Source organism: Wyeomyia smithii, chromosome 1, assembly GCF_029784165.1.
Source record: "Wyeomyia smithii strain HCP4-BCI-WySm-NY-G18 chromosome 1, ASM2978416v1, whole genome shotgun sequence".
NCBI lineage: Eukaryota > Metazoa > Arthropoda > Insecta > Diptera > Culicidae > Wyeomyia > Wyeomyia smithii.
The window spans coordinates 125,647,444-125,672,314 of NC_073694.1; the positions used below are offsets into that span (position 1 = coordinate 125,647,444).

The following is a 24,871-nucleotide window of genomic DNA, read 5'->3' on the forward strand; positions in this document are numbered from 1 at the left end:
ATCCGCTTGGTTTTTTATTTCTAAAGTTTGTTTATTTTGGAGTAATTGTATCATTTCACTATTTTTTTTTCCTCATATATCATTTATTTGACACAGCACAAATACAATTTAATGTTTAACGGCGCCAATTATATCTGGTGACTTAAAAACTAAAAGCAAATTTTTTATCCTCGCTGCCGACTACGAGCTGAAATTAAGTCTAACTTAAAACTAGCATGAATTTTTCAATCAGTGTTTTGTTGTTGAATGGTCGTCTGGTGCTCTTCGAATGGCCGATGTCATGAGCTGGGGCAGGGGCTTGTATCCTCGGGTCCTGGAGGTATTGTGCGGGGTCTAGTTGCTGGTTATGGTTCGTTGTTGTTGTTCGCTAGTGTTCAAGTGGCCATATGGTATGTGCCGCTGAGCCAAGATATCACTGAAGGCCTCGGGTGGCGAATTCGAGTGGGGTGCAGTTGCTGATTCCAAAATCTGTGCTTAAGGTTCAAACGTGTTCTTGTCGTTTTGATGGGTGTAGACGGAGGGGAACGGGACTAGACTGGGGCAATAATGGATTTTAGGAAAACGTATATAAGGGTCATGTAGGGTATGTCACGGCTCGCCAAGACATCACGAACAGGAACAGCTGGCCGTCTACCTCCGGCCTCAAGGGAAGCTACTAATTTAGACCTGGCGTCACGGTGGACAGGGCATGACCAAACAACGTGCTCTATGTCGTGATAACCTTCACCACAGGCACAGATACCACTTTCCCCGAGCCCAATACGACGGAGATGCGCATCAAATCTATAGTGATTGGACATAAGCCGAGACATCACGCAAATGAAATCTCGACCTACATCCAACCCCTTGAACCACGGGTTCGTCGATACCTTGGGTATAATGGAATGTAACCACCTTCCCAGTTCCCCTCTGGTCCAAGAATTTTGCCAACTGATGATCGTATTCTGACGTACAAATGCGAAAAATTCATTAAAAGCAATTGGTCTTTCATAAATTTCACCGTTTGTTGCGCCCACCTTAGCCAAAGAGTCCGCTTTCTCATTGCCCGGTATCGAGCAGTGAGAAGGGACCCACACTAAGGTAATCTGAGAAGATTTTTCGGATAAAGCACTCAGATGTTCCCGTATTTTCCCCAGGAAATACGGAGAGTGCTTAACATCTTTCATCGCTCGGAGAGCCTCAATGGAACTGAGACTATCCGTAAAGATGAAATAATGGTCCGTGGGCATTTTTTCGATAATCCCTAGGGTGTACTGAATTGCAGCTAATTCTGCGACGTAAACAGAAGCAGGATTATCGAGTTTATGGGAGACGGTTAAATTGTTATTATAGATACCGAAGCCAGTGGACCCATCAAGAAGTGATCCGTCAGTGTAGAACATATTGTTGCAGTTGATATTTCGATATTTATTGGAAAAAATTTTGGGGATCTGCTGCACGCGTAAATGATCCGGGATTCCACGAGTTTCTTCTATCATGGATGTATCGAAAAACACAGTAGAATCAGAAGTATTTAATAAGTTGACACAATTTGGAATATTCGAAGAAGGGTTAATATTTTGGGACATGTGATTGAAATACAATGTCATAAAACGGGTTTGCGAATTAAGTTCGATTAACCTTTCAAAATTTTCAATCACGGGACGGTTCAAGACCTCACATTTGATAAGAATACGAGAAGACAGGGTCCAGAAGCGGTTTTTCAATGGTAGTACTCCAGCTAAGACCTCCAAACTCATCGTATGGGTCGACTGCATGCAACCTAAGGCGATACGCAAACAACGATATTGTATTCGCTCCAGTTTAATCAAATGTGTGTTTGCTGCGGAGCGGAAGCAGAAACACCCGTATTCAATAACAGACAATATCGTTGTTTGGTAAAGTCTTATGAGGTCTCCTGGATGGGCTCCCCACCATTGTCCGGTTATTGTACGAAGAAAATTCACTCTTTGTTGACATTTTTTCATCAGATACCTCACGTGACAACCCCAGGTGCCTTTAGAGTCGAACCAGACACCAAGATATTTGTGTACCAAAACCTGAGAAATCGTTTTACCCATTAATTGTGTTTGAAGCTGAGCAGGTTCATGCTTCCTAGAAAAAACTACTATCTCAGTCTTCTCCGGAGAGAATTCGATACCTAGCTGTAAAGCCCAAGCAGACAAATTGTCCAAGGTATCTTGCAATGGTCCTTGCAAATCGGCAGCTTTGGCTCCTGTAACAGAGATTACACTGTCGTCTGCAAGTTGTCTTATCGTGCATGAATTTGCCAGACATTCGTCAATGTCATTTGCATAAAAATTGTAAAGAAGGGGGCTTGAACATGAGCCCTGGGGAAGACCCATGTGGCTAATTCGAAAAGTTGCCAAATCGCCATGCGTAAAATGCATATGCTTTTCGGACAACAAATTGTGCAAAAAATTGTTCAAAATTGGAGAAAATCCTTGTCGGTGAAGTTTACCCGAAAGAATGTTAATAGAAACGGAATCAAAAGCCCCCTTAATGTCCAAGAACGCAGACGCCATTTGTTCTTTGCGAGCATACGCCAGCTGAATATCTGTTGAAAGCAACGCAAGACAATCATTCGTCCCTTTGGCACGGCGGAAGCCAAATTGAGTATCTGATAGTAGACCATTTGATTCGACCCAGTGGTCTAAACGACGGAGTATCATTTTTTCCATCAATTTCCGGATACAGGATAGCATTGCAATCGGCCTATAAGAGTTGTGATCAGAAGCTGGTTTCCCTGGTTTTTGGATGGCGATCACCTTCACTTGCCTCCAATCCTGCGGTACAATGTTTTGCTCCAGGAACTTATTGAACAAGTTCAACAAGCGCCTCTTGGCATTGCCGGGTAGATTCTTCAACAAGTTGAATTTGATTCTATCTAACCCAGGCGCGTTATTGTTACAGGACAGGAAGGGCAACTGAAAATTCTGCCATCGTAAAAGGTGATTCTATCGCGTCGTGGCGCGGAGACGCATCGCGAACAAAGTTTTGCGCAGGAACAGAGTCCGGACATACTTTCCTGGCAAAATCAAATATCCACCGACTTGAAGACTCCTCGCTTTCGTTGACCGTTACGCGATTCCGCATTCTTCGGGCTGTGTTCCAAAGAGTGCTCATCGGTGTCTCCCTCGACGTCTCGTTCACGAACCGACGCCAATATCCGCGTTTCTTTGCTTTAGCCAAGCTTTTAAGCTTGGTATCAAGCTCCGAATACCGTATATAGTCGCCAGGTATACCTCCCTTCTGGAAGGCCAAAAACGCGTCGGATCTTTGCGTGTAGACATCGGAGCACTCTTTGTCCCACCACGGAGTTGGAGGCCGTTCTTTGATCGTTACGCCGGGATATTTCTTCGTTTGGGCTTGCAACGCGGCATCGAGAATCAAGCCCGCGAGGAGGTTGTATTCTCCAAGTGGTGGATGATGTTGAATCGACTCGACCGCTTTTGAAATCATTTCCTCGTATAACTTCCAATCGACATTCCGTGTGAGGTCATACGGAATGTCAATTGGTCGCATGCGAGTTGATCCGTTAGTAATTGAAATAAGAATAGGCAAATGGTCGCTACCGTGAGGATCGAGGATTACCTTCCATGTGCAATCCAACCGTAGCGACGTCGAACATAAGGATAGATCCAAAGCGCTTGGGCGCGCTGGAGGTTTCGGGATACGTGTCATTTCACCGTTGTTTAAAATAGTCATGTCGAAGTCATCGCAAAGGTTATAGATTAAAGAGGAGCGGTTATCATTGTAAGGGGAACCCCAAGCCACACCATGAGAGTTGAAGTCTCCCAAAATCAAACGTGGCGAGGGAAGAAGTTCTATTAAATCAAAGAGCAGCCGTTGCCCAATCTGTGCTCTGGGAGGAATATATATTGAGGCAATACAAAGCTCTTTACCTTGTATTGTCATTTGACATGCGACAACTTCGATGCCTGGAATCGAGGGGAGGTTAATACGATAGAAAGAATAGCACTTCTTAATCCCTAGAAGTACTCCTCCATATGGGGTGTCTCGATCAAGGCGAATAATATTAAAATCATGGAAGTTGATATCAATATTTGAAGTAAGCCAAGTTTCACAAAGGGAAAATGCATCGCATTTGATTTTATTTATCAAAACTTTAAACGAATCAATTTTTTGGTAAAATACTTCTACAATTCCACTGTAAGACAGAGATAGAATCCTTCAGATTAGCAGATGAATTAGGCATCGAAGGATACGATCGCTGCAAGGAGGGGCCATTGAGCAGTCAACTGCTTCAAAAATGTTCTAACTGTTGGGAGGAATGCTGTAAGAAAAACTTTTATTGGATCGGGTACATTGAAAGTTTCGAAAATCCAGTCCACAATGTCAGAAAATTTCACCAGTCCAGCATTTGATTTTTCCACTGGATGTGCAAAAGGAACAACTGGGGTTTTAGATGTTCCAGGAAGTGCTGGGAACTCCTTCTGGGACTTTAAATTTGCAAGCCCAGGAGGAGTTTGCTTCGGTTTTTCCGCTGCACTTTTAGGTTTGTTAGTACCATTCATTTCACTTTGGGAAATCTTTGGACCTTTTCGGGGAAGTTTAGGAGAGGAATTATTTTTCCTCTTTCTAGACTCCCCAGGATTGGCATAGGATGTTCCCGCTGGTGAATCGTCAGAATCGGTTTCATCAGAGGACAACAGATCGAAGGGGTTCGAAGTAACGGGCGAAGTGGTAACGGTCTTCTTCAGCATGTCAGCGTAGGAACGCTTTGAACGCTCTTTGAGAGACCGTATTATTTTATCCCTGCGCTGCATGTACACCGCACATGTCGAGAGCTCATGCAGATTTTCCCCGCAGTGAATACACTTTTCAGCGTTAACACTGCAAGAATCTTCCGCATGAGACTCCCCACACTTGCCACAACGTGCCTTATTGCAGCAGTAGGCGGCTGTATGGCCTAACTGCTTGCAATTCAGGCAGTTCATGACGCGGGGCACGTAGAGCCTCACAGGGAGACGAACCCGGTGGATCGAGATGTGGCTTGGTAGTGCAGACCCGGCGAACGTAACTCGAAACGAGTCTGACGGAGTGTATACTTTTTTGTCACCGACGAGCGATACCGACCGCAATTGCTTGCAGTCGAGCACCTTCGCATCGGGACATGTGCTGTTCTTGAAGCACCCTTTAGCACTTTTCAATATACACTCCACGGAAAGACTCGAATCGGTCACGACACCGTCGATCTCCACATCTCTAGCGGGTACATAGACACGGTATTCCCGTGTAAAGAGCTCGGAGCAAGCTAAATCGTTGGCCTCTTTAAGGTCATTGACCACGACACGGAGCTTGTTCGGCCTGATTTTTAAAATTTCAGTCACAGCTTTAAAGTGTGACGTCAGGTCTTTCGAAATCTGTAGAATGTTTAAAGATTTCGATTTCGGCCCCGCCTTAGGCCTGAGGTAAACTGCCACCGGAAGAGTCGATCCATCTGGATACAATCTGACACGTGGGGGAGCTGAGGAATTAATATTAGGAGGGGGGGCAGGAGGGACAGGGTCGGGGGGATTCGAGGATGGAGGTGCGGGAGGTGGGGGATCTACATCCATCGCGCTAAAACTAGCGCGCCGATGAGACAGACAAGAAGCACCTTCCTTTCCTTCTCTCCTTCGTGTTGGATAAACGTCCACAGGAGTACACTGCACTCACCACCAAATCGTTCGACAGCAGGCAGCTACAAAGCGACACAGTAACACAAAGGCGCTTGACCTTGCGACACAGCAATCTAGACAAAAGACACCGGGACCGGTCAAAAAATGCCACCACTTGCACACACGTATTGAAATTTATCGGAGCGATTTCGAAGCACAACCGATGCTGATGTGTGTTCGGCACAGAATGGTTTCACTATTTGTTATCTATTGTTTTGAACTAAGCACATGAGCACACAAACTCGAAGCTTCCATAGAGTTATTAGTTACTGTAGTAGCAAACCGTAAATTGAAAATTAACAATAACCACAACAACAATAGCAACATGATTTGCAGTACATGCAGGATCCCTTTGTAATTTTTTTTAGAATTACCAGAATCCATTTACTGAATATTCACTGATTTTACCTGACCTTTTTCTGAATGTTTCTTCTGTTTGCAGAAGGAATTAACTCTGCTGTTTGGCCATTTTTGAAAGTATTTATTGAGATTTCAGAATTTTCGCTGATTTCGGAACTATGACAAGCGACTGTGTTGAAGGAAAGACATTTTTCCAACAACCATGAGTCAAATTAAGTTGTTTAGCTATATCAGTTTTTGATATCATCTTATCTCATCTGAAAAAGCTGCGTTTTCTGAGTAAGATGTGGTATTTACAAAATGTATATATCGTTGTTCTTTGGTTTTCAACCGATTAACCGATTGGTTTTAATCGATCAACTATTATCACGTTCTTTATTATAAAAAGGAACATGTTTGCCAAAAATTGCATTGCTTAATTCTACTTGTTTTTCTAAATTCTGCTTTTATTCTTAAAAGATGCATTCATTTAGGTAAACGCAATGGCTGATGTTTCATAGCAATTTGGTCGCTTTCAATAAATTGTCAATTAAATATAAATTTAAAAAAATAAATTTAAATGTTTTCGGAAGTGTTTAATAAAGAAACAAATATTTTAATGATTTATAGCCAACGTTTTGAAAACAAAATTATTCAAGAAAAAAATCAGCAGTTTAGAAGTAACGTGTCACTTTGATTTAAAAAAAAATGTTATTGAAAATAGCTTGACTATTTCAAATAAACCATTGTTAGATAGAGCAGCCTTCGAGTTCATCTTAGGTGTCATAATTGCGCATATCGATAATTGAAAACTAAACGTCGAAATCGGTTAGAGCTAGAATTAGATAATTATTTCTCTTAAAATGCTGACTGAAATAAAAATCTAATATTTGAAAAATTGTACAATAATCAGTTTGGTCAGTCGATCTCAGTCTGAGGATGACACCCATGAGAAAAATTCTCATTCGTGTCACCTTTGAAGGGGGGCATCCGAGAGATATTTTATCAATTAGGTGGAGGTGGAGGTGAATCCCACGAAAATTATATAAATTTGCTTTTAAGAGTATAATCTCAACGAATTTTTCAAAAATTGGTAGATTTAGTGCAATTGAAATCAAACGTGCTAACTCTCACAATTTTTGATAACAAGATGATTTCACTGCGACCTAGGAGAATAGAGCCTCATAAAATCCAAAATTTCAATTGACACGTGTCAGCCCTTGAAAATGGTATGATAGAGCGGGTAGCGCGTGACAACTAAAAATTTGGATTTTTTTAGACTTTCTTATGTCGTTTTCGTTTTCGCGGTGTACTACACTTTTTCTGTGCTATACTTTGCAGCTTCAAATAAAACATTTTCAGTGTCATTGCATTGGTATGCGTAATAATGGGATAGCTGTCAATTCGTTTTGTTTTGGTCATAATCGCATTCGTCATTTAGTATCGTTTCCATTTCATATGTCCATCTCGCAAATGTGCTGAGAAAAAATTTACCTGACACTTTACCACGTGGAACGAAAACCAAAACAAACCAGTTTTGACACATACGTGTGAATGAATGTGTTGGTAACTTCCTACAGCACACTCTGCTTTTTTCGGGTGTCATCAGTGACAGAAAAAGTGTAGGGAGAGACAGAAAAAGGGTAACACGAAAAATCAAATAAAACATTTTCGGTGTCAAAAGTGTCATTTGAGTGTAGTACACCGCGAAAACGAAAACGACATTACTCCACAACAAACACGCTCAGAGAGTAATGAAAGTATGTATATGTAAGCTCTCTCTCTGTCTCTCCTTTTTATGTCAGTATTTTTTGTTTTGTTTATGCCAGTTCTGTTCAAAATGGCGTCGAAACAAGGAGCATTCCGTAAGCGCATTTTACAGTTCGCTATGAACTGCACAATAATTTTGAAAGCGAAAATTTTTCGGTTTCAACTGTGTATAATTTTCTGCAAGCCTCAAAAACAATCCGCCATTAAGGTAGTAGAAGACTGGCCAAAGTTGTAAACAGAAAAGGACGTTTTCCTTTTTGTCAAATTCATGATTCAAGCCTAGTGGTTTAACTATCAATCAAGAAGTATAAAAAGCAAAGCCTTGGTGCTACATTCCGATTTGGAACTTGACCTTCTGTTTATTATACACAGACTTCGTAGCGAACTGTTAAGTGTACAGGACAATTGCGACGCTAAGATCCTATTGACACTAACAGTCTCTTCTGAGTCGAGACTCGAAGCTACGACGACTGGCTTATTAGGCCAGCTTCGTACCTCGACATCAGCCGGGAGTGCAAAATCAAAAAGTATACCGGAAAAAATTTTGATTCTATTCCTTCAAAAGCACCATACCGATGAAAGGTATGTGTTTTGGCCAGATAAAATATTATCACATTACGTCACAAAAACACAAGCGGTCCTGAACAACCATTTGACTCAATTTGTACACCAAATACGCAACCTAACAAATTAACCTCATTGTCGTCCAATCGAAGATTTCTTTGGTATTTTACGTTTCTTTGGTGCAAAAATAACTGGGGATCAACGAACTGCAAACAGTTCATTGATGGGATCAAGAGATGCATTCGAAAAGTCGACGTACAACACTCTTGTTCCGGTATCATGAGAAAGCTTCGTCGGAAGCCCGGTAACGGACCTATCTCAAATGCTCCATATTTTTTTTCGTTCAATATGAATGTATCTCCATGAGAAACAAATCAGTTTTTTCGGTACTTCCACCTTTTTTGGACAGCAGTAGAAAGAAATTTCCAGATTCTATGTCTATGTCGAAAAAATCGGATTTTTTTTCAGAAATTGTGCAATCACTTCCTAAAGCGGCCCATTATCTTACTTGTAGAGTAAGGCATTCTTCTCCTTCAATTCTACAATTGGACAATTATTTTTTTCTTAAGCGTTTTTTCGAATGAGCCGTTGAAAAATTTACTGTTTCATTGTTGAGAAAATCTTGATTGAATAGTCATTGTTGCGAAAAAACGTGGTCGTGCACTCAAGAACAGTTATTGTTTATTCATATCAATTTCGTCTTCGTGCCGCTTTCTGTTATAACAAAACGGATCCTATCGTGCACTATCAGTCACCGTATTTCAGTTTATGAGCAAAATCGCGCCAAATGACCTGAAAATACACAAAAAAAAATTTCGACCATTTTTGATTTGATTGACACGCAATAGGCTCAGCACACGTATTAGACTTAGCACACTTGTTAGGCTCAGCAAACCGAGTATTTTTGATGGGTAAAGAAATTGTTTTGACTCGAGGGTAATTTTCCGTAGGTTTAATTCAAAGCGTTGTGGCTTAGAAACCGTTGGAGGTATAGTAAAACTGTCTGAAGACAAGTTGAAGGGAATTAAAAATGCCTTGTAAAAAATATACACCGAAAAAAAATTTTTCGAAAAAGGTAAAAAATTAACACAAAATTTTGATAAAAAGTCTAAATTTCAAATACGAATTTCCGATTTTATCAACAGTCGTTTTTATCACTACTCGCCAAATTCACGCTCAATTTTATCACGCTTCAAAAAAATCCTAAATCAAGAATAATGTACTTTCAGTTGTAGAAAGTGTATTTGAAACATCTTTTTCACTTGTGCCTTGTGCTTTTGCACGTGTAACTCAATTTATTTAATCAATTTTCTGGGGCAACCATATGACAGATGACATTTATCTTTTACACTTTATTCGTGTCATAATTTCGAGAGAAAATAACTGTTAAACACGTATTTCGTTGACTTTTGAGCAAAAATTACGTATTATTCCAGCAGTTGAGAAAGAAGATAAGTTAACAGCTCAAATAGCCCTGCACGCTTATAGAGCGTGGTTTTAAATTTATGAAATTTAGCGGTGCCACAATTACACATAAACAAGCATTAGACTCTCCTAACTATGCTAAACTGCTCTCCTGACTATGCTAAAGAATGGGAAGTACAAATTATACTGATATTGCATGTATAATAGGGTGGGGAATCGTTATATGGAAAAAACGAAACTTGATAGCAGAAAGCCAGAACCAAGTTTTTTTTTGTTCTGTTTGGGGCCCCAAACAATCCTGAATTTATTGCCAGTCGATTGGTTTTGTCTCCGCTTGGCGCATTGCATTGTAAATTTATATGGAGATTTGTATGGAAAACCCAACTTTTTTGCATTTTCCATTCTAAAGAGCCCAAAATGGCTCAAACCATAGGTTTCATTACTTCAAACGGTAGGTTTTTTGATGCCTTACAACTTGGCCGAAGACACTAAAGAGCTAGGGTGAGCCAAAAAAATACTAGAGCTGTTCAAAGTTGAGTATGTCGAAATTTATGTTGCAAACCATTTTTTCTGCCAACACTGTCAGTGTACCAGCGTCAGTCAGATTTCCATCAGAAGTTACCTCTGAAACACGTTGTAGATCATATTTACGCCTAGAATATTGACCTAAATTTGTTTACTTGATCCAGCTGAGTGTATAAACTCGTTACGACAGGTTACTTTTGATGGGAATCCCACTGACGCCGCACAGTGGGACGAAATCAAAAATAGTAGGACATTGGTGTTTGTGAGGAAACGCATGGTTTTAGCGTTTTGATGTCTTCTAGAAAGTTTCTCAGCTTTTTGAGTACTTTATTTTGACGATAAATTTTTTTCATGAAGGGAGGTTGTACACCAAAATACAAAAATTAACTTTTTTATTTCTTGATGAACCTGGTAACTTGCTTCCGACACATTGTAGAACTAGCTATTACAACCAAGTTTGTAGAACATTGGAAAATTCTATCTCTGAACCTGACAAATTTATAGGGTATTAAAGTAAAGCACCCCCTTAAAATGTGTTTTTGCGTGATAACGGTCTTATCTTAATTTTGCCATTGTTCAAATGTTCTACAAACTTTAAACTAAGATTAATTGTCACATTTTTTTTAGAAGAAAGTGTATCGTTATCTCTTAACTTGGAGGAGTCAGGTCTGTTTTTGCACTTTTATGGCACAATATTTGAGAGAACATATCTTGTGGAAAGGCAGATGTTGGCAGCTACTTTCAGTTTCATTTTATTTGGATACTTATTCCCTCCTATATATATCGTACTGGAATCGAAGGGGATTGATAGTAATTTTTCGGAAATTAAGTTGCAACTTTTTTGGATTTTTATTATTTTTTAATCAACTTTTATTTTAATCTGACAACCAGTGCCCGTAAATGAATAAGCCATCGACGTTCGGTGATTTAACAGGTGCTCGGAAATTTTAGCAAAGTGTTGAAATGTGTAACTTAAAAAAATCTTGAAAAAAAATAAAATTCATAACATTTCCATTTCGTACCAGCGAATCTGACTTAAACCAGACGTCAAACAACTCGGATTTTTCAAAGTTACACATTTCAACACTTCGCTAAAATTTCCGAGCACCTGTTAAATCACCAAACGTCCATGGCTTACTCATTTACGGGCACTGGTTGTCAGATTTAAAAAAAAAGTTGATTAAAAAATAATAAAAATCCAAAAAAGTTGCAACTTAGTTCCCGAAAAATTACTATCAATCCCCTTCGATTCCAGTACGATATATATAGGAGGGAATAAGTATCCAAATAAAATGAAACTGAAAGTAGCTGCCAACATCTGTCTTTCCACAAGATATGTTCTCTCAAAAATTGTGCCATAAAAGTGCAAAAACAGACCTGACTCCTCCAAGTTAAGAGATAACGATACACTTTCTTCTAAAAAAAATGTGACAATTAATCTTAGTTTGAAGTTTGTAGAACACTTGAACAATGGCAAAATTAAGATAAGAGCGTTATCACGCAAAAACACATTTTAAGGGGGTGCTTTACTAGAATACCCTATAAATTTGTCAGGTTCAGAGATAGAATTTTCCAATGTTCTACAAACTTGGTCGTAATAGCTAGTTCTACAATGTGTCGGAAGCAAGTTACCTAGTTCATCAAGAAATAAAAAATTTATTTTTTTTATTTTGGTGTACAACCCCCTTAATGAAAAAATTTATCGTCAAAATAAAGTACTCATAAAGCTGTGGAACTTTCTAGAAGACATCGAAACGCTAAAACCATGCGTTTCGTCACAAACATCAATGTCCTACTATTTTTGATTTCGTCCCACTGTGCGCCGGTACATTGGTAATGTTGGCAGAAAAGAAGATTTTCTGCATTTAAATCGACAACTATATAGCTGTTCAACTATAGCTCTTCTTAGGAACATTCTAGCTCTTTTGTGTCTTCTACAAAGTTGTTAGGCTTCTTAAATACAATACTTTAACATAATGTAGTGCATTATTAGAGCATCATTGAGCTCTCTAGAAAGGTAGATGCAAAAAAGTAGGTTTTCCCATATAAATTTTCATACAAATTTGAAATGCAATGCGCCAAGCGGAGACAAGACCAATCAACTTCAGGTAAGTTTAGGGTTGTTTGGGATCCCAAATGAAACCAAAAAACTTGGTTCTGGAAAATCGATCATTTTTCCCCACCCTAATGTATAATTGCCTTGAGAAAGCTTACAAAAATGCTATGGAGAAAAATACTATAAACTAACTTTTTTTGTTTATTCATTTGTATCATTTGTATTTTATTCAAAATATCATAAATTTTAATTGAACCCAACACAAAAAATCTAATCATTTCGCCAAATTCACGGTTTCGATGAATACGGTGAAATTTTTTTGACCGTGATAAAATTAAAAAAGCAATGTAGTCATTTAATCGAAGAGCTCATCATCAAAAGCTCATAATAATCAATTTTGTAAATGCATTCGATTCCAAATTATCTTGAATCTGATTAGAAAAAATTAGAAAAAAACCCAAATTAATCCACCCAGCGGCGAGACCCAGCCTTTCTCATTCAAACTTATTATTTGAACACTTCAATTCTCAGGAAAAAAATACATCTTGATAATATTTGCTGGATTAATTTATCACTCTAAATAACAAATTTTTGGTTGCCAACAGTGAAACTATACCGAACATTTGAAATGTTATGCTTCACATAACACATATGAACAAACAGCGGCGGGTTAAGGCGAAGGCGAGTCAATAAAAAACGCTCTCAATTGTTCAATACACGGGGGTCTTTTTCATAAATCAATTTCAATAAAAAGATCCAATCAAGAATAATAGCACTTAAGTAAATATAAACTTGCAAAATGATATAAAAATGGTAACAAAACACACAAAATGAGTTTATAACTAGTGCTTTCAGAACTTTTTTATAATGATTTTGCCATATTTCGCTTTCGTTTCTTAATCAGAAGTTAATCGCAACGACCCTGACTCGTATCTTTATACAATTATCAATGTATTTTTGTTCCTTTTTCCCGAATCAACGGAAATTGTCTATTATTTGATGATAACAGCAGATATATTAAAAACATACATTATTTAGATTGATAAAAAAAAACAGAAAATTTTATTGATACTTTATTTTTACTTTATTAAATTCACTTATACTAAATTCATTTGATACCGCGTAAAAATAATCTTCCAAATTGCGTAAATATAGTCCGCGTTATTTAAAAAAAAATCGCGTAAAAATAATCCGCGTTATTGTAAAAAAGCGCGTTAAAAGCTGCGTATTAAAAAACCGCATGAAAATAACTCGCGTAAAAAAAGACCCCAGTGTATGTGCGAAGTTGGAACGGAAAGTTGCGTCCAGATTTCGGTCCAGTTCGGTCAAGAATCGTAACAAGCTCGCTTTAAATCGGGTGCGATTGGTTCCATTCCAGTCCGCTCAAAGTCTGGGAACGAGAATTGTCAATTTCTTCGAATAAGCGTTATTTTAATGAAATTAAATCATCAAGTCCATTGTGCATGTTAGAAACAGTTTGATTGAATTGAAACAATGCAAAACGAGTTTTGCTGTGAAATTTTATTTGACTTCTTAAAGCGTTCTTTTTGTTAAATTTAAAGTGACACGTTGTTTCTCAACCACTGAACATTGAATATGTAAATATGATGCGATTTTTTTTTGTTCCTGGTAGTGATGGGAAATATCGAGCAAAATCGTTAACGATAACATCGATAGTTTCCAAGCTCTTATCGAAATTATCGATGAATTATCGATAGTTTTTGCAGAGGTGCGAGGTCGCAAAAGCAAGGTTACTGTTTGTTCACTTGTGAATTTTACCGAAGTATTTTCGGCCTGTAGAAAATTGGGAACAATAATTGGCTGTTTTTGATAACTACTAGGGTATCGAACGTCTTCGTCAGTGGTTTTCTTCAGCCCCCTTTTGCATAGGATTGCTGCAGAAAAACTGCCGAAGAAAACCACTGACGAAGACGTTCGATACCCTAGTAGTTATCAAAAATAGTTGCAAGCGCAAGAAATAATTCGCATACTTTGTGCCACCTGAACTGCCGCCTGCGACTTATCGATAATTATCGTTAGCGCTAAGATTTAACGATATTATCGATATGAGGCAATTATCGATATTAACGATAAATATCGATAACTTTCCCATCACTGGTTTCTGGTATAATCGAAACGTCACTGTACTCATATATAGGTTGGATTATATATCATATTAGATTCAACTTTTTGCAGTAGGAAAATTTTCCCTGATGAACAACAGCATAAACAGACCAAATATCATTCAATATAAGAATTTGTGGAACAGTATGATACCCAGAGGCCAAAAATCAACTTCAGACGCGATTTTGAATTTTTGGATAGTAGCTTCCAGTTTCATTACCCAATCTGAGTTTTAAAGGAACCGGGATAATGCTTAGAAGCCGGGAATCAACTCCATACTTCATTTTGAAATCCGATTCTGTGACTTATTTGATTTTTTTTGAAACATGGATTATGAATCAAATGAAAATTCGTTATTTTGTATAGTACAGGTCTTACTCGATTAACCGGATTGTGAAAAAAAAAACATTTCTTTCCCAATAACCGAATCACAGAAAAAATATTCGAATTTGCGATTATCGAACATAAAATAAATATTTTCTTTATTGCATTTAACTTGTATAATGCAGTGGAATAACCAGAATTTTTTTTTTTTGAGGCGAAAAGGGGTAAAATCTTGAAAAGCAAAAGAAAATAAATTGAACATTGATTATTTTCACTTAATTCGTACATGTCCCAAACATGCCAGAAGTGACATAATTGGTAACAAATATTCTAGAAGGGATGGTAAAGGTAAGATTTCGAAATAAAATTAAAATGAACACCAAAAAAATAAAATTCCGGATAACCAAGTCTCCGGATAATCGAGTCCGATCTGTACTCAGCTGCGAAAAATAAATAAATTTACTCATTGAAAATTTTATAAAGTGCATTTACTAAAGTCAGTGCACTTTGTAGGAATGAAAACTTGCAAAAATCGTTGTAACTTTGCCAAACATGTTCCTATTTAGAATAAACACCATGTCAATAATTAATTGAATCTGCTATTTTTACTCTCACGTAGTTGACGAGGAGTCATGATTTTTAAAACGAATGATCTCCTGATCATTTGAGCTTCACGAAACTTAGCTTTGATCTGATCTGAAATGAAACTCTTTCATCAAGTTTCTTTGTGTCAACTGAATTTTTTTTTTAATTCAACTATTTTATATTTTTTTCATTATTGAACTGATTTAGCGAGTAGCGAGTGTTTGACAATTTTTAATATAAGTTTTACTCAATAGCACTTGGGGAAAACGCCAATTGTCAACAGGCCATGCTGAGTTCTAGTGATGTTCAAAATTGATTACAGTTAATATCATGTTTGTATGAGATTGTCGGCGTTCCAGGAAATTCCCAATATTTTAGACTGTCGTGGTTTGTCATAATCAGATTTCTGTCTTGCTTGCTTATTGCCGTTTGGTTTTTCAAACAAACATTACATATTTTATCTTTCCAACCACATTATAATTGAAAAAATTAAAATGACTCAAATAACAACAAAATTTACGCTTTTATAAATTATTGGGATATTATGATAAATTATATAAATTAAAAAACGAAAGATATATTCAATAATGTTTAATCGATTAGTTCTCTAAACGAAGCTTGAAAATGTTAAAAATATGGAAAAATAAAAATTACTTTCTAGCACGTTGTGCTCCGATTGGTTACATTTTAATTTTGGTTAGCTGCAAACAACTCTAATGAAAAACAAGTTTAAGACACCTAATAAACATTAAAATAATTTACATCTGGTTTGAAACGAGTTTTGCAAATGACTAGAAGCCAGTTCTAGAATACAGTCAAACCTGTTTTTGTGCGATTTTTATATGCGGTTATTTCATTTGTACGACTTTTTTGTGCGAATTTTTTTCGTGCGGTTTATTGAAAAGGACCACATCCGACAAGATTTCCAGCTATTTAGTTTTTCCGATGGAATGAATTTCAACGCATTACATAAGTGTTGCGTCAAAAAGTTACTATTGGAGCCAGTTTTACGAAGGAAAAGTCACGTATTGCTAGCCTACGAAGGATAGCGGTTGGAAAGATTAGTATGTTCAAAAAAGTTACTTCTTCTTCTTCTTTTTATTTGTTAACGGAGACTTTAAATTTTATAATTCATTCGTCTTCTCAAAAAGTTACGTTTATCAATCAGATTTTTAAAAATTGTTCTCATAGGTATGCTTAATCATAATCATCAATTTTCGAGTTATTTTTAACTGAGATTTTTTTATGCGGTCCCTATCCACCGCATAAAAAAAGATCTTTTCAATAATGTTTAGGAAACATAGTTTTATAGCTGCACGTGAAGTTTCAAATGATTTTTGATGTAAAGGTAAGTTACGTTTTTGGCACGTTCCGATTTTGGCAACTTTTGGTTCCGTTTTTGGCAACACAATTTTTTTCTAATTCTTTCTAATCTTTTACTGATTGGCAGCTCAAAACTAATCCTCAGAGTTCTTTACTAGTGTAAATACATACAATATATGACACATTTTTGACTAATCGACTGAGAGGCTGGCAAGGTTCTCTTAGAATTCAATGAACATTTGTGAGTGTGTAGGCCTCACTGCACTAGAAAACTTTGCATACTTTTTTTTATTAAAAATTCATCCAGACTATCATTTGAAAAGGTCTGAAGTTTGAACCTCTTTTCCATATATCGATATATCTGAATAATGAAAAACCAAAAAAATGGTTTGAAAAAAAGGTCATCTAAGATTTTTTTGACACTAGTTTTTCAGATAGACAATACACTCTTAAGGAGAAAATCTTCTGGAAAAACGCATGCAATTTTTTGTAAATAATAGATAATTCCCATGTTTTCTTCTTGTTTATATGGATAATGAAAGTTTTGTCTCCAACTTTGGAAACATAATTTACTCAACAAAATGCAGAACAAGACAAAGAAAGTCCCGTTTTTCGAAATATTTTTCAATGAAAAAGTAAGCTATAAAATATTTGTTAGAACCAAATCTCCATAATTTCGAAAAAAAAAACAATATTGTTGCGAAATGGAGCGTATCTTCACGAAAATACAAAAAAAATTTCTTCGCATTTTATTTGGTGGTGAATAATATTTCTTAATATAAAGATAATCGACAAGCTTTACTCAAAATTTTATAACAAATTATCAATGATGGCTTTTTGAGCGATTTTATTTTTGTGAAGATAATAACGCTACGAGAACAAACAGCACTGTTTTTCCACGTTGTTGTCTTTCTACATATTTTGGTCACTGTTCCGGGGACAATTCTGTTTAATTCTTTTGTTTTTTTTTTTTTGTTTTTTAAAGAGGCTTTGCCTAACTTGGCATTCGCCTCTGTAAATTTGGTTATACATTACACTAAGGTCGCTTTTTACGCGGGTTTTTTTACGCGGCTTTTTTTACGCGGATTCCGGAATTTACGCGGTTTCCGGAATTTACGCGTTTTTTTTACGCGGATTCCGGAATTTACGCGGTATTTTTTTACGCGGCATGTATCCCCCGCGTAAAAAGCGACTTTAGTGTACTTGAAGAGATTAAATAATAACAAAACTTTTTGAAGTAGAATATTTCTCTCTGGAAGTTCGGCTACATAGGGATGTGAAATGGAAATCTAAAACCGAAAAAAGTGAAAAATATGTCCAATTTCAAATGCTAATAAATCGGTTAGTATTCGATGGATTTCCTTCGTTCTTGCAGCAATAGACTGAAAAATTTTCTAATGTTCTTCCCGAATGGAGATAATTGTAATTTCATTGCTCAAACTATTGTACTATTGAAAATAGTCAAGTCTTGTCAAAACGAAAAATTCGACCTCTGATTGCTCGTTTTATGATTGCTTTCCAAACACGGTCGACAGGATCATATACCTTGCAATCTAAAATAGGCTATTTGGCCTATATAAGAGCCTGTTTCAGCCGAAGCCGCTCATAATAGTTTCAGACAGCGACAACAGCAGTCCTCCCTTAGCAGCAACAGTAGCAGCCCGAAAAAAATAACATCAAAAAAAACCTTGAAAGTTACTGTAATTGTACATAGTTTTACCATAATTTAACTATGTTTTCATTGTAAATACATCATTTTTCATTAAATATCATTGCCTAGAACAATAAAAAAACATTGTTTTAGCCTTTTTTACCATGAAACAGGGGGGTTGTTATGTATCTTAACAGTATTTTTCCAGGCACTTTTCCCATACATTTAGAAGTCACTGACAATGTTTTTCGTGGTAAAATTATTGTCGGTCGTAGATTCAACATCAAAAAACATTGTTAAAATATTGTAATAACAAAAAACGTTCGCAAGCTTACAGTAAAAATACATTGTTTTTTTGTGGTTACAACAAAATATATTGTCCATTTACTGTTCTCACCACAAAATACATCGTAGTTTTTTTTTTTTGGGAGTGCAGTGGATACCAGCGATAGCGGATAGCGGCCACAACTGTGGCATGACTACGGATAGCGTAGCAGTTCCAGCGGGTGTCAGCATCGATAGCGGCTGATGCAGTGAGGCACTTTGGTGAAATGCAGTCTGTGTGCGATAGCGGCCACTAGTAAATGCATTCAATGAAAAGTTGACTCATTTTGACATCACATGAGCCATCTAGTTTTGACAAATGACTGACACGCAAGCAGCCAGGTTATCTTCCTTGTAAAAGTATTCTTCTTCAACCTTGCGGTCGTGGCTTTGCACACAACCCTCCTGTGATTTTTTTCACAAAGCTACCTCTCTCAAACGTAATTGAGCACTTCACTCAATGAAACCCAATGACTCTTCAGCAATAGGACAAGAAGAAGAAGAATATATGGGGCTAATACTTCGTTGCGCCTTAAAAGTGATCAGTTGCATTTTCACTCGTGAGACCAAATTAAAGACACTTTAGGGTGAATGTAATGAACAACTAATATATAAATGTTATTTACCAATATTCAAAACGAAAAAAAAGCAAATCAGAAAAAAAATGTTCCGTTTTTGGCACTGTTCCTTTTTTGGCAACTGAAAATCGAGGAGCGTGTTGCCAAAAACGGAACATACCTGTATTTTATTTTGTGCGGTCCCTATCCCTCGCGCAAAAACAGTTTCGACTGTATTCCAGAAGGTCAATTTTGACCAAAAATTTTTTTCAAGATAACATTAGATCTCGACGTTTTAAGTATTTTTAAGACATTTGGCATCGAAAAAAAAAGTTTCCATTTTTTCCAATTTCATGTACTCCTTCTCTCTTGTTAGACTTTCGAGGGTCGAAAAATCACAACTTCGAGTGCTTCGGGGCCAAGGATGAAAATTAACACTCGCGTTAATTTTTTTTCGCAAGCCGATAGCTAATTTGATAAGCACAATTCTGAACAACTTTGCATAATGAATTTAAAGTTCTCAAGTAGTACTACAACATTGTCGAAAAGAGCTCGTACTCAAACACCGGAGCTGTGAGGGGAAATTGGCAAATTATCGCGATAATTTTCTTCAATCTGCTCTCACTGCTCCGGTGTTTGAGTGCGAATAATATTCTCTTCGACAAAATTGTAGTACAACTTAATGACTTCAAGTTCGTCATACAAAGTTGTTCAAAAATGTGCTAATTAAATGAGCTATCGGCTTGTGAAATAAATGAGCGTGAGTGATAATTTACATCCTAGTTCGAGGCGTTCCTAAATCATGTCCGATCGAGCTGAAATTTTGTATAGATGGTTTTTTGGGCCAATAAACAACATATACGTACGGTTTTTGGAATTCGATGATGAAATTTATTTCCAAACAGTCATTGCCACTCTAACAAATACCTATTTGCTTAAAAATATGTTACTTAGATTGAAATTACGCACATTTATAGAAATGCAAATGAAGAAACCTATAAGTCTGCTCTGCTGCTTGTGATTTAAACAACGTTGAGTTTGATTTTCAACCGGACTTTTCCGGATTCCGCAAACATTACCCGGTCCAGATAGCTCCGTTCTAGTCCGATCCAGAATTAAATCGGACATTGAAGCCGGAAAAGCTTCGGACCGGACTCTCTGGAATCCAGGTCCGGTGTCGAACATAACTAATGATATACAGTCAAATTTTATTTACGCGGTTTTTTTAACGTGGATTTTTACGAGGTTTTTTACGCGGATTTTTTGTTTAATTTACACGGATTTTTAAATTAACGGGTTTTTTAAGCAGATTTAAATTTACACGGATTTTCAAATTAACGGGTTTTTTAAGCAGATTTAAATTTTAAATAGTGGTCGTAGAGCGTCTCGGATTTGTTCTAAAACCTTTCTTGGTGGTTTACTTTACGCGGAATTTTGAATTACTCTGTTTTTTTACGCGGATTTTTTAATCAACGCAGTTTTTTACACGGTTTTTTAAGAGGTACGTACCCCACTCGTAAAAAAAAAAGATTGTAAACGAAAAAGTGAAGGGGGTGTAAAAATAAGTTTTCGCCTGCAGCTCAAATCAGTCTTCGTCCGCCCCTGTGAACATACATTAAAACATTCCGCCGTAATCTCGGCGGAAAAAAAAAGGCTTACCAACTGAAGTTATGTTACCAACGTCAGCTTGTAGTGCACTCAAAATATTTTTCACATTATTGTTACGCTAAATTTCCTATACTTATTCGTTTTCTGTCATTTTGCATGATTTATGTGACAAACATAACATCTACGTGAAAATCACATGCATACTATGTTTTATCACGTAGCATCTACGTCAACTTAGCAACGTCAAACAGAATGAAGTATCGCGTGAACTCTCCGTGCGAAAAGCCACGGAAATCAAAATGGCGAAGCTGTTGCCAGATTCAGTCTTTGAATATGAAAAAGAATTTCTCAATGACTTGCCAATTACCGTGCTGGATCGAAACCCGTACAGTATCGAAATCCGTACACCTTGATGTTTTTCTTTAGTTTTAAGCATTATAAAAGTGAAAATTCATATGATAGTTACATGTATATATCCGTTGAGTTGTTGGCCCTCTGTTAAATTAAACTATGCGCCAGTAGGCCATGAAATGAAAATATTAAAAATGAAAAATCAATCGTGTATCGGTTCCAGTTATCATTTCGTTGTATCGTTAGAGAATTTACTAAGGAAACGTTCTTCAGATAAAAACGATTTTCATGTGGGATATAAGTGTTTTACTCTGTGAATCTTTTTAAAATTGATGGAAAAGGTAAGTCTTTGTCATTTTCGAACTGTATATTGCCTAATAAATAGTGTAAGTTGTATTTATTCAACAAAAACTGTGCCGTACGGATTTTGATTCTTTTTATTTGCTTGAATCGAAATCCGTACAGCGTGTGTATCATGCATATATTGTTGAACTTTCTTCTTGTTTTCAGCATATAATGGAAGAAAACAAGTATAAATATACGGCAAACAATTTTAAACGAGCTGTGACTGAGGTGCGCAAGGGAAAGTCGTACCGAGAACCTTCGAGAGGTTCCGGCGTTCCGGTTACTACGAAACGCTACGAAAATTGCACTATTTCAGCTGATATCAAAAATTTGAAAACCGTGTGAAACTTAAGGAGCCAGTTGATCCTCAAATATACTTATTCGGTAATTTAAAGATAAATTATAAATAAAAGATGTTCATTTTTGTACTTCTTCATCTATACGGAGTTTTATTTATTGTTGTATGGACTTTGATCCAGTCTATATCGCGTGTGTGCGGATTTCGATTCAAAAGTGTACGGGTTTTGATTCAGACAAAAAACTGTGTACGGATTTCGATTCAAAACATGTTCTATTTAAACATGATTTTTTCGAGTTTCGGAGTGATTTTAATCATTTTGCTGGAAAATAGTGATAAAATATAAGTAGACCTATAACTAAACATGTCAGTTTAAAGCAATATGTGATTTCTTGATTTTATATTGACCGTCGAAGATTATCATGTGCTTAGGTGTACGGATTTCGATCCAGCACGGTAGTGAGCTTCAGAAAAACCATTAGAATCCGACTTCGAGTCTTGAGCTTACAGATTTTACACAGATTCAGTTCAAATGGCAAGGAATTACCTGAACATGAACAGTTGTAGCTAACAGTAATTATCCCCGGTGAATGTCGCAATATCATTTTGTCATTTTGTATGTCAATTCGTTAACGAATTGGCGATTTTGCATGCCCGTGCGACTTATAAAGCAACATATTTGGATAATTTCTAATAACTATTTCCAGTCTCTCAAAAATTTAGTAAATCACAATTAAAACTTACACGTATAAAACGTGGTAGCTATCAGGCAATCAAATGCTTTTCACTTTATCGGTAGTTGATTTCTACGTGAAACTTACATAAAATGCATATGTCTGCTGAATAAGATTCACAGGATAAATCATATCACCAGTTCATGATGAACTCAAATAACAATCACGTAAAATTTACGTGAAAATAACAGTGGAAAATATTCACATAACTTTTCCGGTAATTATAACATGAAAAATATTTTGAGTGTGGAAACAGCCATTATTTTTTTACTGTTTCCACAACCTACTGACGTACATCCTTCATAGTATATGTATGTCATCCTTCATATATGTAACATAAGATGTTACATATTATATGATATTTCACATGTTACATTTTGCGTGTTACAATACGAGCAACATATTACAAATCACGTGTAACATGTTACAGGACAAATGACAAGATACATATCACATGGAATATGTTACATGTCACATGTTACATGATGGTATTACCTCGATTTATGTACATAGACCACTCTGTTCCGAAACAGAATGGCCATTCTGTTTCGGACGAAATTTTAACATGGTATAAATCAGCTTTAAAGTTCGATTTTATGGAATTTTTCTAGTCTCCTAACTTAGGCTTCTTAAGTAGATGCGGTTTAAGTAAAAAACTCGTTTTTGAAAAAATGGTCTTTAGACCACTCTGTTCCGCAACGGCTTATATATAGACACGATTATTAGAAAATATCATTTTAGATTCGATTATTTATAGTAGGATTTTTTTCTAATTCAAATATGACTTTCTTTTCACAACTTAATAAGGTTTCATCAGTTAGCTTGAGGGTTAATTCATCAGTCAACCCTTACCAAGCCCGTTCATCTGTTATCAGTATTATTCAAACCGGTTGTGTAGTTTCTGAGATAATGAAGTTTCGTGATTTTCACATTTTGATACATTTCAGACGAAGTTACGGTCCGATTACAGTAAAATTCAAAAGGGTGATATGTGGCAGCTAGACCTTTCATTTGACACTAATTTTGTGGAAATTGGTCCAGCCACCTCTGAGAAAAGTGAATGAGTTTAAGTAGTCTTCGCAATATGTTTCTTTTCATAGCTGGATTTCACATTTTTGAACATAACAGGCAAAGTAAAAATCAGATTGCAAAACAAATCAATAAGGCCTTATGGGGCAACTAGACCTTCTATATGACATTGATTTTATGGAAATCGGTCCAGCCATCTCTAAGAAACATGAGTGAGAATAATTGTCTCTAGAACACGTTTCTTTTCATAACTTTTGAGCCAGCCATTCCGCGTCGAACACTCGACAGAAACGGACGAGCAAAGTGGTCGTTCTATTACAATCCGGTCCGTGTGAACGAATAGCCAAACAAAAGAGTGTATTATTCGCGCTAAAGGCCAACTAGATTGTGAGTTGTGTCGCTACGTTCTGTACCCGGCTCGCAACTTTGGCTGTATTGGTGCAAAATACCAGCTGCAGTTATGATCTGTGCACAGTGAATAGATCTTTCTAATTCAAGGCCATCAGTTGACAGTCGAGTCGTGTCGCTGTGCTGAGTGATCTCACACCCGGCTCACTGCTGGTGGCTGTATTGGTGCTGCTGTACTGGTGCTGCTGGCTGCTTTGGGTGCAGCTTCGAACGATCGGACAACCACTGCTGGAAGGAAGAAGAAAATAGGTACGTGTTCTTGTCGGCGCTAGTGCGCTAGTGCGCTACATTTAGCGCGATGGATATAGATCCCTCGCCTCCCGTGCCACCATCCCCGAACCCCCCTGACCCTGACCCTTCTGTTACTCCCTCCCCTGTTCATTCTCCAGTCCCCCCTCGCCCCAGGCTTTACCCGGACGAATCTCAACAGGGCAGCTATACTGTTTATTTTCGTCCAAAGGCAGGAGTGAATTCAAAGCGATTAAACATACTGCAAATTTCTAAAGACCTGACGAAGGGGTACAAGGCTGTGACCGAAATTTCCAAGGTCCGACCTAACAAGCTCCGTGTCGTGGTCAGTGATCTGGCACAGGCCAATGCTATCGCTTGCTCTGAGCTCTTCACACGCGAGTAACGCGTTTACATACCCGCACGAGACGTGGAGACGACGGTGTCATAACCGATTCGAGTCTGTCTGTCGAGTGTATCCTAAAAAGCGCAACCGGTTGCTTCAAAAATACCGAAACACAGGCGAAGATTTTGGATTGTAAGCAATTGTGGTCCATGTCTCTCGTCGGCGGTAAAAGAGTTTACGCTCCGTCAGACTCGTTTCGCGTTACGTTTGCCG

General features: G+C 37.2%; 2 protein-coding genes across 13 annotated transcripts in view; one reads left to right on the forward strand and one right to left on the reverse strand.

Annotated features, from left to right (window-relative positions):
* LOC129722120 (probable serine/threonine-protein kinase DDB_G0282963) overlaps positions 1 to 24,871 on the reverse strand; it is a 197,843-nt gene that overhangs the window by 25,944 nt on the left and 147,028 nt on the right. The gene's annotated exons all lie outside the window — the stretch shown is intronic.
* LOC129723146 (uncharacterized) overlaps positions 21,771 to 24,871 on the forward strand; it is a 425,361-nt gene continuing 422,260 nt past the window's right edge. Inside the window, exon 1 of the mRNA XM_055677278.1 lies at positions 21,771 to 21,783. The gene's annotated coding sequence lies outside the window, so the exon portion shown is untranslated. The remainder of the gene's footprint in view (positions 21,784 to 24,871) is intronic.